The sequence below is a fragment of the Tachysurus vachellii genome, chromosome 9 (genome assembly GCF_030014155.1).
Source record: "Tachysurus vachellii isolate PV-2020 chromosome 9, HZAU_Pvac_v1, whole genome shotgun sequence".
NCBI lineage: Eukaryota > Metazoa > Chordata > Actinopteri > Siluriformes > Bagridae > Tachysurus > Tachysurus vachellii.
The window spans coordinates 11,170,564-11,192,263 of record NC_083468.1 but is presented as its reverse complement, the minus strand read 5'-3'; the positions used below and the strand labels follow the sequence as shown (position 1 = coordinate 11,192,263).

The following is a 21,700-nucleotide window of genomic DNA, read 5'->3' as shown; positions in this document are numbered from 1 at the left end:
GAGCTTTGACTCTTTCATAAGCTTTCATGGTAAAACCGTACTAAAACTATCAGATTTGAACATTCTAAAAGTCATTTGTTCAATGTATCTCCTAGGAATAACAGTAAATTATGTTTTAATGTGTTATTAATATTATAGAGAATAAGTTTGATAAGTTATGTTTCAACAAAACATAATGGATATTTGATAACAACCTATATATATATATATATATATATATATATATATATATATATATATATATATATATATATATATATATATATATATATACAATTTAGAAGTATGAATGATTCACTTTTATATATTAATATTTACCACTTTCATTCATTAAAAGCTTATTTCAAGGGAATTTTTGGTATTTATCAGATGAAACTATCTGTACTATCTATCAAGTATGAAGATTTATGGTTTATGATAAACATTACTCATTTAGAATTAACATATAAAAATGTATCACTTATCATGAAAGTCAAATTAAAGTATTAAAGAAAGTCAAAATAATATAGTATTCATTATGTTTCAGAAATGAAAACTGAGTTTCAGTAAATGAACTAAGATGCAAGGCTGCTTTTGTAGTGACTTTTGTCCAGCAAGGCAAGTATGAAACAGGAGCTGCTCCAGACAGTTTCATCTCTCTTCTCTCAGGATGCCTGTCTCATGGGCTGTCCCCAGGGAACAGCAATTTATGGTTACAGAACAAGCGCAGAAAATGGGGCCCAAACTGCAGCAGGAACTGTTCTGATGGCCTGTTTACCAGTTGATAGAAATGCTCACTGTGGTATGTTGAGAGATTGAGACATCGAGGAGGAAGACCATTATAGATAGATGAGTGAGAAACAAATTATTAAGAAGATATCATTTTCTGATTCTTATCTACGAACCTGTGCCAGCAGGAGGGCAACCCAAACCTTCTATATCATATGTCATATAAAACATACTCAAGCACTCATATACTCCTCTATCTAGGCCTGCATACATATACAATATTGTCAAAATATTGTGGACACCTTTGTGTGATGCTGTAGCATTAGGAATCCTCCTTTACTGGAACTGAGTGGCCCAAACATGTTCCAGCATGACAATGCTCCATGCAAAAAGCAAGGTCCATGTAGACATGGTTTGTCAAAGATGGAGTGGTAGAACTTGAGTGTCCTATGCTGACTGTGTGCCTGACCTCATAATAGCACAAAGCCTCACAGCCACACGCTAAAATATAATGAAATGCCATCCCTTTCAGGAACTTATTGTAACAACAAAGGGATTAATATACTGTATAATAGTACATATGTTCAATAAGTACATATAGGTGTGATTCATCACGTGGCCTCCTATTTTGGCTATATACATTCAGTTCAGTATATACAATTTTCATATGTTGCCTCTGTTCACCACCACAATAGATATGCAATAGATAAATCAAATAGATAAATAGATAATATAGATAGATAGCTAATAGATAAATAGATAAATCAAACAATCAAGATGTCAGCTTTAATTTAAGACATTTAACCAAAATATGGCAATAACAGCCATTTTTATATATTCCCTCAAATTTCACAGGCTCAAAAGTAATTGGACAACTGACAGATAAGGAGTTTAATGGCAGAGCATGGTCTGTTTCCTCATTATTTCCCATCAAATTACATAGTGTTGAATGTGCATCTGGCAGCAACTGAAGGCAACAACAGTAAAAGTCTGGGAAAACATCTCAAGGGAGGAAACTCAGCATTTAATTGTGTCTGTATTCCAGACTTCAGGTAGTCATTGGCTGCAAGGGATTTGCACCTAAATATTAAAAAAATCTGGGGGCACGGTGGCTTAGTGTTTAGCACGTTCGCCTCACACCTCCAGGGTTGGGGGTTCGATTCCCACCTCTGCCTTGTGTGTGTGGAGTTTCCCACCTCCAGGTACTCCGGTTTCCTCCCCCGGTCCAAAGACATGCATGGTAGGTTGATTGGCATCTCTGGGAAATTGTCCGTAGAGTTTGATTGTGTGAGTGAATGAGAGTGTGTGTGCCCTGCGATGGGTTGGCACTCCGTCCAGGGTGTATCCTGCCTTAATGCCCGATGACGCCTGAGATAGGCACAGGCGCCCCGTGACCCGAGGTAGTTCGGATAAGCGGTAGAAAATGAATGAATGAATTGAAAAAATCCTTACAATTATGTCAATTTGTTGAATTTATTTTGAGCCTGTAAAAATGAGTGGACTATGTAAGAAAATGGCTGTAATTCCTAAACTGTTAATATATTTCTGGTTTGTGATTGTAGACTACACTACAATCACATCTTGATTGCTTCATTTCAAATCTACTATGATGGTGTACAGAGGAAAAATGACCAAAAAAAATAACTTTTGTTATTGTCCAAATACATATTGACCCAAATGTAGTGGAGCTGCACATACTCACATATACACAATATCATCTAGCATGCAATACAGTGGTTTAATAGAGGCTATCCAGTGATATATAGTGCTGCCAAGCAAGCATGTAATGGCTTTTCCCTGTCTGTATGCAGGATACAAAATAAGAGAGAAAGTGTGTGTGTGTGTGTGTGTGTGTGTGTGTGTGTGTGTGTGTGTGTGTGTGTGTGTGTGTGTGTGTGTGTGTGTGTGTGTGTGCGTGAGTCAATCAAAACAAGAGATGGATTTGTCAGGCTTCAAAAGTTTGGCAAAAACTTAGCCTATGAGTGCAGACTGATCTTGCTAAAGAAGCACTGGTCATGGACTTGTAGTGCTAAATAAGGCAATTTATCCATTTTAAATGCAAAGAAACAAGGGATTTGCTAAAGAATATAGAATTATTTTACCCTCATGATTATCTCCATTACAAGAATTCATAAATAACAGTTGCTAATATGCATAGATAAATCCTTATAAAAGTATTTTTTTAAAACAATGAATGAATGAATGAATGAACGAGTAGTGGCTGTAGGCTATGAGAGACACAAACATTAGCAGTAGACCTAAGTATGAAAGACAGGTGGGAAACATGATTTAGCAACAGTTTATGAAACCTGTGAGTGACCTTTTTAACCATGCAGATATTTTTGTTTACCTGTTGGTAGTGGGCTGCAGTCAGAATGCTTGGTGCCAACTTCACGACTTCATCTAAAAGGTAGAACAGGATAATTGTTGATGGTCTCCCTTTCTTTGGACCAGATGTGTGTGTTACATAATCTCTTAAAAATCCCATAGTTAGGGTGACCATATTTCAGTTTTCAAAAAAGAGGACAGTGTGGGCAGGAGGCAGACAGACACTAATACTGGGTGGAAGGATCGGGATGGGGTTAGGGGGTGTAAATATGTTACTGATGTTTAATACATAAAGTAATAACATCCTTTCCATTTAACTTTTGGCCCTCAACAATATAATAATAACATTCATTTTGGAATAATTGTTTATCATTAAACACCTTTTACATGACAAGGCCATAGGTTAAAGTAAAATAAAAAATCAGTTGCCATTTAAAAGAAAAAAATACATTATTTCAGACAAAAATCTATAGCTATTGTGATGCTTTGTGTTGTGGAATGCAAAAAAAACCCACTGCAGCAGTAACAGCATCATCTGTTTTACCTGGTCTCACACAATCCACAACATCATCTCTTCTCTGCTCAACCCTCCGACTCCACCTTCTTCATCCTCCCTGACTGCAGAAGACTTTGCTTCTTTCTACCAGGAGAAGATTGAGGAAATCTGCCGGACCTTCACTTCAGCCCCGACTGCACTTATATCTCAGAGTATGGATTCCCCTACACCTTTGTTGTCACATTTCTCAACTGTAGCAGCAGAAGAGATTTTACAGCTCATCCAGTCTTGCAATCCTACCACCTGCCCATTGGATCCACTCCCTTCCACTATGCTCCAGACCATCTCGCAAGACCTTCTGCCCTTCATTTCCACTATCGTCAATAGAGCCATAGCATCTGGTCAGGTACCAACTACTTTCAAGAGAGCAAGGGTTATTCCCATCCTAAAGAAACCCACTCTGGATCCATCAGACATCAGTAACTACAGACCGGTATCACTCTTTTCGTTTCTTTCAAAAATTCTTGAACGCATTGTCTATAATCAAGTGTCTGTCTATCTCTCACAGAACAACCTCCAAGATCCCACCCAGTCTGGCTTTAAAGCAGCTCATTCCACAGAGATAGCCCTTTTGGATGTCTCTGAGAAACTACATGCTGCTAGATCAGCCAAACTGTCATCCATCCTTAACCTTGGGGTAACCATGGACAATCAACTGTCCTTTTCCTCTCATGTTGCTAATGTGACTCGCTCATGTCGGTTTCTTCTCTACAACATTAGAAGGATTCGGCCATTTTTGTCCACACAGGCTGCTCAGGTACTTGTTCAGTCTCTTGTCATTTCTAGACTGGATTACTGCAATGCACTGCTGATGATCCAAAATGCAGCTGCCCGGCTTGTTTTCAACCTGCCAAAGTTCTCGCATACCACCCTGCTGCTGCGATCCCTCCACTGGCTTCCGGTAGCTGCACGCATCAGATTCAAAACACTGATGCTGGCCTAAAAAGCCAAAAATGGACCAGCTCCCTCTTACCTCAAAGCCCTACCATCTCTCAGGGTAAGAGGCAAGTATACTACAAGACTCTTCTCTATACTGGCACCAAGGTGGTGGAATGAACTTCCCCTAGAGGTCCGGACAGCTGAGTCACTGGCTATTTTCAAGCGGCGGTTGAAGACCTACTTATTCAGGAAACACTTCAAATAGCACTTCTTTCCTTATCTTTTGCATTTAAAAAAAAAAAAAAAAAAACACCTTTGACACTTTTTCATTGTAACTTTGAACAAATGTTTTAAACTCATGGTATCTTAAGTATGTAACTTAGTGAGCCAGCATTAATGTATTCAATGTTAGAGATTTAAGCAATTATGTACGTCACTCTGGATAAGGGCGTCTGCCAAATGCTGTAAATGTAAATGTAAATGTAAAAATCTCTCCTTTATCTGCAATTTTGTGTTTTGCTGAGCTTTTTTGAGCTTCTAGGTCATTAGCACCTTTATTTAACATCTATGACATCTATCACCTTTGACACTATCTAGGCTGTTGCCATGGTTGGTGGTGTGCAAGAAAGCATGGCCTAAATAGAAAGGTAAAAGTAATGCAAACACATACAATGAATGACGACTGTAGAAAGCAAAAGCAGAATCCTGGACATTTTAGGAGATTCTGAAACGTCCGGATGCATTTTTTAAGTCCCAAAAAAGACATGTCCTCTGTTCTGTGTGATGTGTATATGAGGACTTGCATATGCCATTGTTCACATTTAAAAGGTAATATTATAGGTAATATTATAGGTTACCACAAATGCAATATGTAATGGGATTATCATTTAGAGTACATTAAAATAGAATGTCATTACAGTTTTGAGGAAACACCATCAGTTTGAAAGTCCAGTGCCCTGGGTTGAACCATGAATACAGAGGTCTGGCAGGGTGAATCCAAGGCCAAGGAACCCTATAGGAAAATAACTGTGTTTAACTGCTGCTTTTATAGAGTGCTGTGCCTAGTGACAGGAAGGTCTTAAAACAGCAGCAGTTACTATTTATTTAGTCTCATCTTTGGAGTAAATACTTGCTCAGCCTCCAATCTTTACCAACACATACATACACAAGACACCCCACAGCTGAGGAATGTGCTTCATTCAGGGTGATGGCCATCTTGAACACTTGCCTCCTGCATCATGTTTCTATGACATCCACAATCCAGTACTGAGGTTGCTGTAAGTGAGAGCTTATATTGTGTGGGTGGGGGTGTTGCAATCCTTCTTAGCAACCTCATTTTCTACTTCCATTCATGTGTCCGAGAGTGACAACCACCAAATTCATGTAGATAGTTCCGATTTATTGGTTCCAGCCAAGAACCATTCATGGCTTGTTGTCCATTCAAGACACAGTAGCAGGTAACTAATGACTTTTCCTCCTATCTACCCATTACATTTGAAGCACTAAATTGTCTGTGAGGTAAAATAATTTATGTGTAGACTAGATAATGTATTGCATTTATGTGTGATGAGCTGAACAGTATCATCCCACACCGAAAGATGAGCAGAAACAGAGGCATTTGTTTCCTGTGCTTGGGGGTATGAGGGCAGCTGGGGATTACTGGCTTAATTAGAACTAGGAATGCATGACTTACTTGTAGCACTGTGAAACTGAGTATTAGTCTCTCTCTCATACACACACACACACACACTCTGCTTGTCTATGTTTTTCTGCCTACGGGCAATATCTATTCTATTGCCCATAAAATTAACAGAGTAGATTTACCAGAGTATTAACATTAAGAGAATGGTTTGTTAAAACTGTAGAGAGGCCAGAAGTCCTATATTTATTTGTATTTCTACTATACAGGTATGTGAAAAATATATTCTTCAAAAATGTTTATTTGTTCCATATTTCAGATAAGAGTTTTTTTCTACATTCAACACAGGCATATTGAATAACATATCCAACATAATAAATTAGGCTATTCCTCATAATATTCTGCTTAAATTACATGAGGTGAAACTAAATTAGAAGAGGCTTGGGGTTTTTAAAACATGTACACTTCTTATAAGTACATTAGTATGCTAAAGTCAGTCCACATAGGATTTGTTGAGATTTTTGTGATGTGAAAAAACGTTGAATAGTGCTTTTTTTATTTATTTTTTGGACGAATTGGTTAAATTGAAAGCACAGACCATTTTATTTCATCTATAAAATTTATTTCATCACTTTTTGTGTAGTCATGTTTGGCGCATGTGAATTGAAGAATGCTTTGTGATGACACACATGCAAATCTGTGGAAAATCTACAGTCATGTTTAAAAACTGCGAGTTTCTCCAAAAGTTGCAGCGTTTGACTGAATTTGCATTAACTGTAATCACAAAATCTCAAAAATCCTGGAGAGACTGTAGAGTACTAGTTCCTGCAGTCAAAAAGAGCTGAGGATTCCACTAGATCTGGTATATGTAAGCACTATGTAAGTTACAACACTGATGGCCAGTGAGTGTGTTAAATGCACCAAATATGTGTCCCAAACACTGGTGCTAATAACACAAACATGTGACTAATACGGTGAACACACAAACACACACCATCTATGCATTCAGATAGCCTTCATAGGGTTCAAACACACATTTTGGGCTACAGAGAGCTACAAGGAAAGCTCTGTGCTTTAGACATGCCCCCAAAGTCACACCAGGAAAGCTAACCATGTTTAACTTTGTTACATTCCAAACTCTACTTTTGTTCTATAATAAGTGTGAATGGATCAATCAAATTTTATAATTAAGTGCCAGTTATTGTACTTGTATAGAAATATATTCAAGAGTAAAAATAATGCTGAATGTTCTGTCCAGTTTTTCAGCTACACCATGCTTTTTATGCCTTTATAAATATGTGACAGTTTTATAAGAATATATTATAATAAAGACAATACAATCTTAAATTATTATATTAAAAAATTAATTCATAAATAATTATATAATAGATAAACATACAACAACTGGGTAAAGTTAGGATTAGGTGTAGGTACTGTATTGTATTATATTTAATAACATACATTTAATGGGAATATTCAACCAACGTTTGCATCTGTGTGGGTTTGTGTATGTGAGAAAGAGAGTACCCCAACAGTGCACAGTATATGTGTGAATAAGTAAGATGTTACATACTGATGAAATTCCCAGAGAGACCAGGATGGATAATGTTATCTAGTCTTAGTGATGCACAAACCAGATGGGGAGGTGATGTCTCAAATCTCTCTAGCTCTTGTACACACACACACACACACACACACGTCTTAGCCGAGTGATATATGGAACATTAGTCACATAGTATCTTGAGAATATTTCTTTACCACTGTGCTAAAACATCACCATGAACAACTTGCCTTACAATTTAATATAAAGTGAAATACCAGTATTAAAATAATTGTTTGGATATCAAAATTTAAAAACGTTTTTTTCAGCATTGTTCTCTGATTTCATGCCTGACAATTGAGGTAAAAACAATTGAAATTTAAAGCCATCAACCATTTAAGATAATGGTTAATTTATGACATAAAATATAAAAGAGATGATGAGAAAGATGAAGAAAGAGAGAGAGAGAGAGAGAGAGAGAGAGAGATGGCTTTGTGTCTGACAACTGAAGGTTAAAAATAAATCCACAGAGAGTTTAACCTTTTTTCTTTTTCTTTTATCAAATAACATTATGTGCTAGTGCCATATGAATGTCAGATAGTTTTTCATTTGTCATGTGTCCACTAGTGACAGATAACAAATGAAAAAGTGATGAAGCAGCTCTGAACACATGGACATTCTTATGCCAAACACTCCCTCCCTCATGGTTTGATTGAGCAAAACCTTGAACCCTGACCCGTGAGCCTAACCTACTGCAACCTTTAGTACTGATGGCATTTCTACTATCTGAAATGACCTTCCTGTGGTGGGGAGGACCAGGGTATCATTGGACTTGTTGACAGTAGAAGTTCTGCCTTAGCTCACTTTGCAGCTCTTAAAGCCTCAGCTGGCACTACCTGTACAATAAACAATACTGACAGCTTTAGCTTCTGACAGGTGGTGACTTTATAGATGGAACGTGGATGATGATTCTTAAATGTTTATTTTTGTAAAAAGGTTAAGATATATTGGGTATATTGATAGCACGAGTATGTGATGCTATTCGATATTTCCTGTCAGAGTTACTTGTTCAGAGAAAGAAAGAAAGAAAGAAAGAAAGAAAGAAAGAAAGAAAGAAAGAACTAAGCTCTGGGTGAGTGCAAAGTGCCAATGCTTCAGTTCTTAGCATGGTTATGGCATCTGGAACCCCAACTGCGCTGGTCTCACCTCTGGTCCTGACTCCTTTCTTTTATGCACAGTGTAGGCCCCTTCTCACTATGGTCTGCTCACTTTCTGGCTTTTTAGATGTGAATGTGTACAATTGCCCTCATGTCCCCTACCCAGGGTTTTGTCATGAACTCCTTCTTTCAAAGAGTTCCTCCTTTTTCATTAACATGGTCCCACTGCAGGAGCCAGTGCAAGTCTGGCTCCCATTTCCAATGAATTAAAAAGCAAACCATTACATAAGATAATGTGTAGTTTTACCAATGAATGGCAAACAATTAAAAAAACATTTATTACTAAAAACTGCATATGACTGGCTTTAAAAACATGTTTTATGATTTGTAAAGTCTAATCCATCAGCACCTAATCACAACACGAAGACATTGTCATAGATTATTATTCCATGATTGATATACAGTATCTTTATTGTTTTTAGCCATTAAAATGATAGTAAAGCTACTCATATGCAGTTTTTGAGCAATAGCATTAGAAATGTATCTTCTTATTCAGTTCTTTGGGTAAATTGGAAATTATTTCTCAGACCACTGACTCATTATTGTTATAAGTTTCTAAATTTAACAACCAAGATTTTCAAACAATCACTTTTTTCTAGATATTGTCCACATTGTGACTTGGTTTGCTCAAATTCTGTTGCAGTGAGAAAGAAGTTAATTTGATTTGAGATTAAGCACAAGCATTTAAAAGGTAACCTTACTTTACAAAGTAACTGTAGGAAATGTAGTTTAATGAATACATCGAAACATATTGAGCAGTGATTTCTTCAGATGTGTTTATTTCATTAAACCTTCAGTTGAATCCCTGTTTACTAACTGCTGAAATTTGTGTCCCAAATGTCTGGGCAGTTCAGATTTGAAAAGAGACTTCTGAACTGCTTCATTAGGCTTTCTTAATTTTTTCAGATATTCCGAAGGCTTAAAAATGTGAAATGTGTGTATGTATGTTTGTATGCATGTATGTATGCATGTGTATGTATGTAATAACTTTAATAATGTATTATGTATGTATGTATGTATGTATGTATGTGTGTATGTATGTAATAATTTTATTTTAGGTAGCAAGAATCTGAACCAACTACAGAGATCTATGTACATTGCCAGACTGCTGCATTTTTTAAAATCTATTATCAGATGTAGTTTTAAAGCTACAATATTTGTCCAAACATATATGTACACCCATCTGTGGGTCTTCTACAAACTGTTGCCACAAAGTTTAAAGCACATAAATACATTTGTAAATCTGTTCCATAAACCTTCTACAAAACACACACTTACTCTTCTGTCTTGTCCTACATACATGCACTCTATGTCCAAAAAGCTTGTGGACACCTGACCACTACAAATATGTGGGTTTTCCCCAAATTGTACCCGCAATGTTTGTAATACAATGTCTTTGTATGCTTATTAAGAATTCTCCTTTGTGAAATCCAAGTTGGCCAAATCTGCTTCGAAACTCTTTTTTGAGCTGGCACCTAAGGGGTGGAATGAATTTTCCCTCAATATTTGAAATGTTGAGTCACTTCTTGAGCCACACTTCAAACACTCTCTTTCACTCATTTTCTACCGCTTATCCGAACTACCTCGGGTCACGGGGAGCCTGTGCCTATCTCAGGCGTCATCGGGCATCAAGGCAGGATACACCCTGGACGGAGTGCCAACCCATCGCAGGGCACATACAGTACACTCTCATTCACTCACGCAATCATACACTACGGACAATTTCCCAGAGATGCCAATCAACCTACCATGCATGTCTTTGGACAGGGGAGGAAACCGGAGTACCCGGAGGAAACCCCTGAGGCACAGGGAGAACATGCAAACTCCACACACACACAAGGTGGAGGCGGGAATGGAACCCCAACCCTTGGTGAAAAAAATCAAGTGTCCTGTACACAGCTCTGACCTCAACCTCACAAAACACCCTTTGGGATGAACTGGAATTCTGATTGCGTGTCAGGCTTCCTTTCCTGACATCAGATGAATGATCACAAATCCCAGGTCCACAACCACTCATCATACCAATAATGCTTTAATAATCAATAAATAATAAGCATTCAATAATGCTTCAGTCTACACTTTCAACACAAAAATGAAATAAAAAAAATACACTTTTATAATAATAATAATGATAAACACAACCAGGTCTCTCTCTCTTTACTTTTTCTGCCTCTCTTGTGTCAGGGTTTACTAGATTAGTAAAATCAGACTGAGGAGAAAGTGAATCATTTTTCAGCTCTCAGATGGCACAGAGCACCTGCTGTCCTGGTCTGCATAGATGCAAGGACACATCTGCTGTTTATATGTGGCCAAGCATACAACAGGTGATTGTTTCACCAAGGCCTAACCAGCCAAGAAGTTCCAGCAAGACTTGTAAACATAAACTCACACACATATAAACTCAAACACACACCCCTACTGTAGAGGAAATGATTCCAGTCACTGAATAAGATGGCAATTCAACCAGCAATTCTAAAGCCAAAAGCAACCTGTGACCATTAGTTGTACAAATACAGCTTGTACTGAATCATATTCACAAGCTTTTTTATATTGCCTTCTTTCAGACACTGTTATGGTCAAATAAACACACAGGACATGAATTAATATTAAAAGTGAGTTTTTAATAGAGAATAATTCAGCAATGCAATTAGTAACTAATTCAATGATGTTAGTAATCTTTCCACGTGCTGTATAAACATACATCACCTTCATGCTTCATGAACACTGCTCTCCACCTGAACTGGGATGCCACTGAGTATATTTTCTCATGCTCACATTCAGAAAGGTTGGTACAGCATTTTGGAAGCTTTTATAAGTATATGCAAGTAGAATGGGTTTACTCAGTGCAAGAATGTGTGTACACATTTTTCACCATCTTAGCCATTTTAGCAAAGCATACCATAGTACCGTGTGTGTGTATGTGTGTGTGTGTGTGTGTGTGTGTGTGTGTATACACTTAGTTTCCTTAAAAGGTGACAGTACAGGTATGAGAAAGGTTCTAAAACAAAAACAAAACAACGTCAGCCACTAATAACACATTGATTTTACTCACTCATGATACACAAGTGCCCTTTGCTCTCAGCAATGTGATGCAGCATTATCTAAGCCTCACAACAGCTTTATTTGTAATCTCTCTAGCATTATAGTAACTGACAATACAAACTAACGAATGATAGTTTCGATCGTAAACTTTGGAACGTCATGCCATCATCACAGCTACACAGTGCACACTGTAATAGTGTGTAACTCATCACTTTGTTGCATGTTCAGTTAGTGAAAGTGCACTTGGTTATGATTCTGGACCACAAAAAGACAACAAGGTATATTAAGGAGAGTCCATTAAAAAAAACACATGCTCTTGTGGTGGAATTTTTTCTTGCTCGGTGTAAGTGGGGATCTGAGAGCCCTGTAATACTCTGTGCTGCTGGAAGTTCTCTAAACCAGTGTCTGTAAGGAACCCCCTCCTTTTTCTACCCAGGCACTGCCCTGTTGTGGGCTTGTGGGGTTGGAACATTCCTGGTTTGACGACCAGCCTGCGCCTTCACTGCCATGATTTGCTGAGCAATTCGATCCTCGCCTGGAGGATGTGTGTGTGTGCGTGTGTGTGCGTGTGTGTGTATGTGTGCGGAGAGGGAAAAAAAATCAGTTGCAATGCGAGAGAGAAAGCAGCATAAAAAGTAGAGAGCGGTCCGTGTAGTGCGCGCTGCGTAAGATCAACTTCACCCGAGTTGTGTTTGTGTGCTTCACTTCGCCTGGGTGACTTTGTACTCAGGAGCTACGCTGCATATCAACTCAGACATTCTTACCTTCAGCGACAGGGGGAGAGAAACTAGAACGCTGCTGTTCAGACGCTTTTTATCAAAAAAACATTACCTCCGTTGCCTCGTACGTCGTGTCTAATGGAGGGACCGGTGCGGATTTGCTGGTTTAATAATGTTTTTTGCTGCTAAAGTGTCCGATTGTCTTCGTTTTCCCTCCATCAGAAGGTAAGAGTTTCTGGGAGAAACGCGCAGGAAAGGTTGCTCAGGTTGCATGGCTTTAACACACACACACTGCACTGTGAGAATGAACTGTTTTTAGACTATTTAGCGAATACAGCGTTTCAGAGCAGACTAGAGTGTGTATTTTAGATCATATTAAGAGCTAAACAGAGTTAACATTAGTAGGAAAGGAGGCGCCATGAGCGCGAGCGCATGGAAATATGAATTTTTAGAAGTTATTGTTTTGTTTTGTTTTGTTTAACATGTCTATAAATGCAACCCATGAATAAACTATTAGCTGACAGTGTTTTTTGTACAGGGAGATTTAAAACAGCCTACTACAATCATGTGTATGCTTTCATTATTTAGGATTTTTTTTAATTAGTGTGTATATATATATATATATATATATATATATATATATATATATATATATATATATATATATATATATATTGCTGAATTATGTTATTATTATTCATTTTTTTTTCCAGATCTGGCTAGTGACAGTGATGTTGTTAAAGATCTGGTCACTGGGCCAGTCTTGAAACAGAATATGTGTTTACTTCAGAAAAATTATTATTATTTTTTTTTTCCCTGAAGAAACAATAATCTGAATTTAAACGGAAGATGAAAGTAATGAGAAGGCACCTGGGGGAACTGATATCAAAATAAAGGATACGAGCCTTTGGAAGATTTTGTTTACAATAATAAAACAGATTTTCTTTGCTGTAAGTCACAATCAGTGATTGTTCTACCATGTCAGTGATGGTGAAAGTAAGGAATATTTGAGATAAGACATGAAAGAAAAACAAACCATAATTCATTAAAAAGATAGAACATTTTTGATATATTCAGGGGACAGTATTTATTTTTTCATTTTTTTCTGAACAATAAATTCAGAAAAAAAAGGAAACTGGAGAGAAAAAATATATGATGTAATTCATTAACAAGGAATATAGGCTGATGTACCTGTTCTCGTCTCTGAACACGACAACTTTGCGTTGTTACTGCATCTTGACGAGCATGCACTCAAACATATTGACTTTAGTCTTTTGACTAGTTAACACGCTCAGCAAACTGATGATGCTTTATCAGTGAAAAACCGTTTTTACACCAAATATATACGCAGATATTTAGGACAACTTCTAATATATAAGTATTAGTTGAACATTAAATATTTTGCATGGTTGATTCATGGAATTAGACAGTGATGGTGCTGTAAGATTTCTTCAACAGAACTGCTTTTGACACAACTCTCCCAAAGACATGTAAATAGATGCCTACATGTGGCATGTGAGTGGCTTTTGTCTGATCAGAAAGGTTAAGAAAACATCACTGCTGCACAAAACCCCCTATGCTTCCTTTATAGACAGAGAGAATGTGAGATCCTTTTCTTTTTTTTTTTGCTCTTTTACCAACACAATATAATTTTCCAAAGCCATGGGGTTAAAGCTATAAATGTATATGAGGGAAGATATATAGGTAATATGTGTTTTGTTTTAATTAATTGTATTATGGAATAATCCACAATTGTGGTATTGCACTTGTTCCATTTAAACCATTACGATTTAGTAAATGGTTAAAAGCAGAAAGTTATAAATTAGTAGAAAAGACAAAAAGTTAGACTATGCTCATGTTCTAAAACGTTTTTTGTTTCTCTTACTTTTTCTTTATGTGTGAAAAGTACACACAATGTTGTTGATGGCTAAAACATAGTAGAATGCACTATTGCTGTGGAATCCTTTGACAAATTAAAATTGGAGCTCTCTAAAATTGTAGCATTTAATTGTAAATAAGTTGAATTGTTTATTTTACTGGAGATAATGGAATAAGTGTGAATGATGGCGGTAAACTGTGTTTGTACTTGATGAGTCTATGAATCACAGCTTCATTTTCTTAAATACATAAGAACATTGGTTTAAAATGTAAAAAGCGAAATATTTTTTAAACTGTCTTTTGGAAATATTGGAACATGTAAAATGTCTTTTAGAGCACCTTTTTGACAGACTTGCATTACAGAATAAAAGATGGAAGTCCAGTGGAAGATGGACTGGTAAATGTTTAGCTGTGGGTTTTTTGTAAATCAAAACAGACTAAAAAACTTGAATTTTCAAGAAAACATAATTGTATAAAAACATATGATATAAATACTGTTTAGGCCAAAAGTTTACATACATGGCTATGTGATGGCCGCTCCATTACTTTCACTCTGTTGATTTTAAACCTTCTGTTACCACTGTGTAGATAATGGTTAGGATCAGTGTCCTGCTGAAAGACCCCATTGTGAATAAGTTTTAGATTTCTTGTTAAGTCTTCATAGATTTCCTTCCTCGTGATTCCTTGTATGCTGTATGACAAAGACTGTGGTGACACCTGACCATCGTACCTGTGTGCTTGTTAAGCAACCCATTTTGAAGTTGGTTTCTTCTTTGCTGCTGTAACAGTCTCTACTCTTTTGGGAAGATTTTGGAACATAGATCTGGGAATTTCCCTTTCAGGCACAAGAACAGTAGTGAGGTCATGGTGAAAAGGTTTGGTACGCAGTTTGTGCTCCAGTTCATCTTGAAGATTTTCAGTGGGGTTTAGGTCAGGGCTCTGTGCAGGCCACTGTAGTTCTTCCACATCAACCTTTAGCAAACCATATCTTTCCGAAGATTGCTTTGTACACGGGGCTTTATCTTGCTGGAGCAGGTTTGGGCTGAGTTTGGAGCTTAGGCCCCATTCACCTCTGCTGTTAACATGCATCCTGGATGCATGCACAGGTTATTGCTAAGTATAGGTGTGAACGGGATAACTTGCCTCTCAGAGAAGCACTCTGAGAACTTAATCCATACATACTTTGATGCATACATAGTACAAATCATTATGGCTATCAATTAATTTTCTGTTAGTTTTGTTAAACATGGAGTCAGGAGCTTCTTTATTTCATAATAGCTTTTCAGGCTATGGCAATTAAAAAGTCTGTGAATGGTAAGTGTACATTAGTTTCTTTGTTGTTTTGGGAATTGATCATTCAGACTTCAAACTTTTGTAATTTGTTCCCCTTTCCTGAATGATGTAGTTTCTGTGTGGTCCAAGGTTTTATGGATTTCTATACAGTTGTTTGCACAGATGCATTTGGTACCTTCAGTTGTTTTGGAAATTGCTTCTAAGGAGGAACAAGACTTTTGGAGGTCCACAGATTTTTTTTTTTTTTTTTTTGGCAAAGTTGGATTTTCCCATGGTATCAAGGGCAAAATGATATGGGCAGACTCTTTAATAGCCACAGGTGCACTCCTAGTTAATGCCTAATTATGACAATTGGCCAATCAAAAGCTTCTAAAAATCATTACTTCGATTTTTGAAAACTCCAGGCTGTTTAAAGGGCTAATCAAATATTGTCCCTCTGGAAATTCTGATAAATTTGATGATAAATGTAGTGAACTAAAGCTGAAATAAATCTGTGAACAAAGTCTATGCCATAATTGTAGTAAGTAAGTAGGCAGCAGCTATGTAAAGTAAACCGATAAGAGGCTGATAGGTGGATACTCGTTTTGTGTCTATTCTATTATATAGTGCTTTCTTTTTCTTGATTTCCTTTAAAAAAAACGACAGAAATCCTCTGTTATTTCATTTCCTTTGATCATTTTCTAGACATGTAAACAGGTGAAATAGATACTGTTTTATTGAACTCTAACAACTCTGGACTGGTCTTTGTTTATTTTGTTTCTGCCACTGTAGACTAATGGCACCCCTATCACACTAGTGTTCCCTTGTGACTTTCCTTTCATAGGGGCTGTATATGGACCAAAACATTCAGAGGAATGAGGTTGTGATTAATCAAGTGTTTGAAGATGCACATAGATGGATGCCTGGGGAAAAAAGGCACCAGGCAGTTCTAAATAATTGCTGTACCATGTACATGATCTGCTGTTCATAATACAAATATTGGTTTTGATATATTGGTTTTGATATATTGGTTGGTTTGATGAACCAAACTTGAAAGGAGTGTTTTTTTTTTGTTTTTTCTAAGTAGGGTTACTAAACCTGGTACCATTAATCAGATAACTGTGTTACATCCTGTGATTTCAAAGGCAGCATCCATCAGTGGCTTCAAGTATAATCATTAGCAAATCATTAGCATACCAGAGCTTATCATACAGCCTGATTCTAAACACTGCCGTGCCATTACAAGGGCTAGAATAATGTTTGGCCGATTAGAGTGTTCTGGCTAATGCTAACCACATGTGGCTGCTGGGGAGGTATGTTATGTGGCCAATTTGATTGTGCGCTTGTGTAGTGCACTCACATTGGACATTTTTGCTCCCTATGCCTTCACTTGTGTTGTGTGTATTTCAATGTAAAGGACTCAGTGTGCTAGGGTCTGTCAGACAAGAGGGGTATGGTGATGACCGCATTGCACTAGTTCAGAGGATGGTTTTGAGGACTATGTTTGGATGAAGAAGTGCATAGTGAAACTGAATGATAAGTATGTTGTGGTGTAATGATGAGAGGCAGACCGGGTGTGTCCACCAGAGAAAGAGCGAGACGGCGCGGCCTAAGTTTATTTTGGAACTCCTTGGCTCAGACATCATTGCAATACGGAAGTTATGAAGTTTGCTAATCCCGTATCTGGCCTGGAAAGGATAAAAATGAGTTTGAACTGCTAAATCAGTGTGTGGTTAAGCTATTTATTTGAGGTTATAAGTTTCATTCTCCTTTCTGTAGAAGAATTAACTGAGACAATCATCATGTTCAACAATGAGAGCAGCACAATTCATGTTTCATCAAACATGTGCATATGTGTATATGTAGTCGAGCAAAAATTGTACTCCCTATAAACAGTGTTATAGAAATATGTATTGCAGCATGGGAGGTTTAAGCTAGAATTTCTCTGTTGTTTAGAATACAGAGTTCCTCTGTATTTTTGAAGTTGGTTATATAACACAAGAATGAGTGATTTGAGCCCTCTGCTCACCTCATCTGTACACAGTCTACTGGAAATGATCAGGTGTTGTATTTTTTTTCAGCTACACAGTCCTAGATGCACAGGGAAAGCCCCTAACATTCAGCTTGTGGTCTAGACTGAGTAGCATGCTGCAAGATTACAGTGGTGCTAGAGTTTTGCCTTCCCACCCTTTTTTAAATCTGATACTTAGTACTTGTGTCAGTCACATTAATGTGCAAAACAAAGATATTTTATTATCACGCTTCTGTAATACTGAGCAAGTGAGTCACTAATAAGTGTGTCTGTTGGGGGGTGGGGTGTGGCTAAATCAGTGGTTAAGGTGTTGAGCTACTGATCGGAAGGTCATGGGTTTGTATCCCAGGTCCACCAAGCTCAGTTGTATAAATTGTAATAAATGTAAGTCACTCTGGATAAGAGTGTCTGCAAAATGCCAGAAATGTAAATGTCTGTGAGTACTTTAGAGAACGCTGCTGTTTCTGAATGCAATTTAGCAATGATTGTTAAAAGGTTAATCTTAATTAAGAGCCAATTCCCAAAATAATTTCTTTGGTGACCAGCCCCGAATTTTACAGTATCCAAAAAGGAAGTATCCAGGTTTAAGCCCCCCGTTAAGTTGTAAAGAAGAATGTAAGAATTAACAGATCAACGTAAAACTTTGCCTGTCTCTTCTGTTGTGCTATAACTAGTATGCCATAGGTATATAATGGCTTCCAAAACCAGGATGTTAGACCATAGAGGATTGTTTCCTATCTTTGAGGATCCATAGCAGTATCATTTTATTAAAAGCCAAAAGGACATGCTGGAACACAATCCAGAAATTTACAGGCCTGATGCTATCTCTGATTGAATTATGTTCATTTTGTATTCTTAATGGTTACAGGACACAAAAACATAAAATATATATTCCATGAGAATCTTTGCAAGTGTAACTTGATATTTCACATGGAAATACTATTGTTAAAGTTAAAGATGTTGTTAACCTTGAGTCGAGCAGATGATATTATATCAAAATGGGTGCTTACCAAAAAGGTTCTTCCCTACTTTTAAGTGAGACTGTGGTAGTTACAGCTACGGACACAATAGCTGTAGCTCTGACTGTTTTGGTTAAATCTATAAACCATATAGACCATACACTTCTCTAAGTTTATCTGGCTAGCTTGTAGCTAACAGGCTTTCATGGAGGCATTCTTGTTTTTAGCCCCTTTGTAGTTTGAGAGGTATGTAACTTAGAGTTCCAACTTTCCCATCCTGGGTTAATATGAATGCAGCATTAGATTGTTCTTAGCCTCATTAGTGTCTCAGGAAACAGTGGAAGGATGACTGGGCACTTTGACGCCAAAACAACCATTTTATTTAATCCTGTAGTTTTTTCTATATCTGGGTTCAACTAAGAATTGTCAGTCAGGTTGCTGTCAGTTACACTAGTGAATATAGTATGGATAGCCATTTTGCAGATCTCTGTGACAACTTCCTATTTGGGAGATTTTTTTTTATTCTCTTTTTCCTATACGTAACCATGCCCACTGTTCTAATAATGAGCTACTTCTCTCTCACCCATTTAGGCTATAACCAATTTTCAAGGTTATTAAGTTTCGCTTTCAAACACTTTTGGCTTTCAGTGCATATGTAACATAAGATGGGGTAAATTACTCAATCTCAGTGACTGGTATTTGGAAACCAGTGAAGAACATCAGCATCACAAAACTATATTAAATCTGCCCACACCTCCAGTACTACTCCAGTGAATCCAGAATGCACTTACAAGTTAATGACCATGGGGATCGAAAAATCACACTGCCCAATTTGTTTGACGATCTTTTGGCAGAAAGGCAAGACCTTTATTCTTCCAGTGAGTCATAAGATTAGACAGATAAACATTTTGACAGCCTGAGTGAAATGAGTCCCCTGCTCAGGCATGATTTTTAGTGTGTTCTGATGGAGAGCAATTTGGACTTCTTAATCTGTTTAGCATAGCTTCTTTTTGTTTCATAGTTTCATTTTTCCTCCTCTTGGACTTTGACAAACATAACCTTACCAACAGCGTTATTTTAATCATCTTTTTATAGCATTATGGTTCTCTGCTTTCTAATTTTACTTTCTGGCATTCTGTGGTAACTGTTTGGCTATCCAGTATGAGTGTGTGTCGTGTCTCCCCCCACCCCCAACTGATAATTAACAGTTACCTGAGTGTGAGCATTGCTAGCCTTTGGAATGATCTGTTTGAAGACTCATTGTCAACTTGTTTTTGCTTTCCACATGTTTCAAGGCACAGATTTTAATATATGTCTGTATCCTGGGAGTGTTTTTGGTCGAGGGCCAGGGACCTATCGGTGGGAGACTGAGCAGAGCCTGTTGTGTGGCTGTATGGTCGGCTCGGTTACCATAGTGACAAAAGAGGTGATGGAGTCCAGGAAGATTGGGAAGAGCTGGGGCCTGGAGTGAGAGAGAGAAAGAGAGCTGGGACATGGAGGTTGAATGGAAAGCCTTGGGCTGGGGCCAACTTTTAATCAACTTGACTGCTGTCCTATCATAGTCAACAATCAGTGTAATATTCAATAATGGAACAGGCTTGGCTGGATAAATGAACGGTGGATTGATGTTTTAAAAGAGAAGGATATTGAGAAAGTAAAATAAATCATACATACATCATATACATTTATATGTATATAATCTGGCTAGCTGCTCTCATAGCCTGTGGAATGTGAGTAATCAGACTCTCCCTGGCAACTCCAACAAGCAAACACTCGCACACATTTGTTCTTCCATTACTTATGAACTATGAATCAGATTCATTTGACATTGTCAACCTTAGTCTAGTCTTTCTTGGCCCATCTGGGCTCCCACAGCCTTTTTTTTTTTTTTTTTTTTGCTGTCTCCCACATTCCTCATTGCTATCCAAATTACCTCTCTTATGAAACCCCAGTACTCCAGGGGGATGTGAACTTGGCTAGAGGGCTGGTTAGTGGCTCTCACAGTACAGTGGACATAGCTGTCTTTGCGTTGTAGCCGTCTCAGTTGTGCCTGTGTAAGAAAGCAAGATAAAGCAGGAGTTACTAATGTCTTTCAGATCTCTGCATTGGTACTAGAGGATAGGAAAGCGGGGGAGGATGGATCAGGGCTGGAAAGCTCTGGAATGGCAAAGCAATGTGTTTGTACTTGGTAAACACTGCTTTGTTGAATGTTAACCTCTATGTCTAAGGGCCACTTTAAGCTTTTTTCTCTAGAGATCTAGCATCATCTATCTTCATGCTTTACACACTGAGCCTTGGATCACCTGCACCATTTTAAATACCGTTTCAGACTCTGTCAGGACTTTTCAGACTTTCTCTTTGATCCCAATAAATACTTATATAAACTACTTAAATAAGTCGGGGAAGAATAGCTTTTTACTATATAAAGTTTATATATAGCTTGCAGTATCATTAATAGAGAGTATGAGGGCAGCAGAACTGAGCAGCTCTGCACTTTCCTGTGTGCACCCAGCCATGACATGTTCATGCTTTGCCATTATTTGTCACCTGCTGATCTCAGGATTAAGGGGACAGTCCACACATTTCACATAGGAATTCAGAGTTGAGGGGGTATTTTTAAAAACTTTTGTTTTACCCAAACTGAGGTTGAGAATTTATACCTTTTTTTTAATTAATTAATTTATTATGATCATTAGTTAAATGTAGCAAAAGGTCAATTGCAACCACTTGCACACATCACCCACCCTCACACTCTCTAACGATTAGCACTTTGCTCCATAGACAACTGTCATTCTTATCCAGCTGGCTAAAACCCCTTACTCCTATTTTCTTTTTCGTAGAATTCTACTTGGAAAATATTTCATATATTTCAAATATATTTCATACATTTCATAATACTTTTTATTCTTCATTTTTAAGTCTGTCTGCAGT

General features: G+C 37.5%; 1 protein-coding gene across 1 annotated transcript in view; it reads left to right on the top strand.

Moving 5' to 3' along the window:
• The first annotated feature begins 12,439 nt into the window (after positions 1-12,439).
• The window catches only part of cdon (cell adhesion associated, oncogene regulated), a 36,743-nt gene continuing 27,482 nt past the window's right edge, over positions 12,440-21,700 (top strand). Inside the window, exon 1 of the mRNA XM_060877665.1 lies at positions 12,440-12,853. The gene's annotated coding sequence lies outside the window, so the exon portion shown is untranslated. The remainder of the gene's footprint in view (positions 12,854-21,700) is intronic.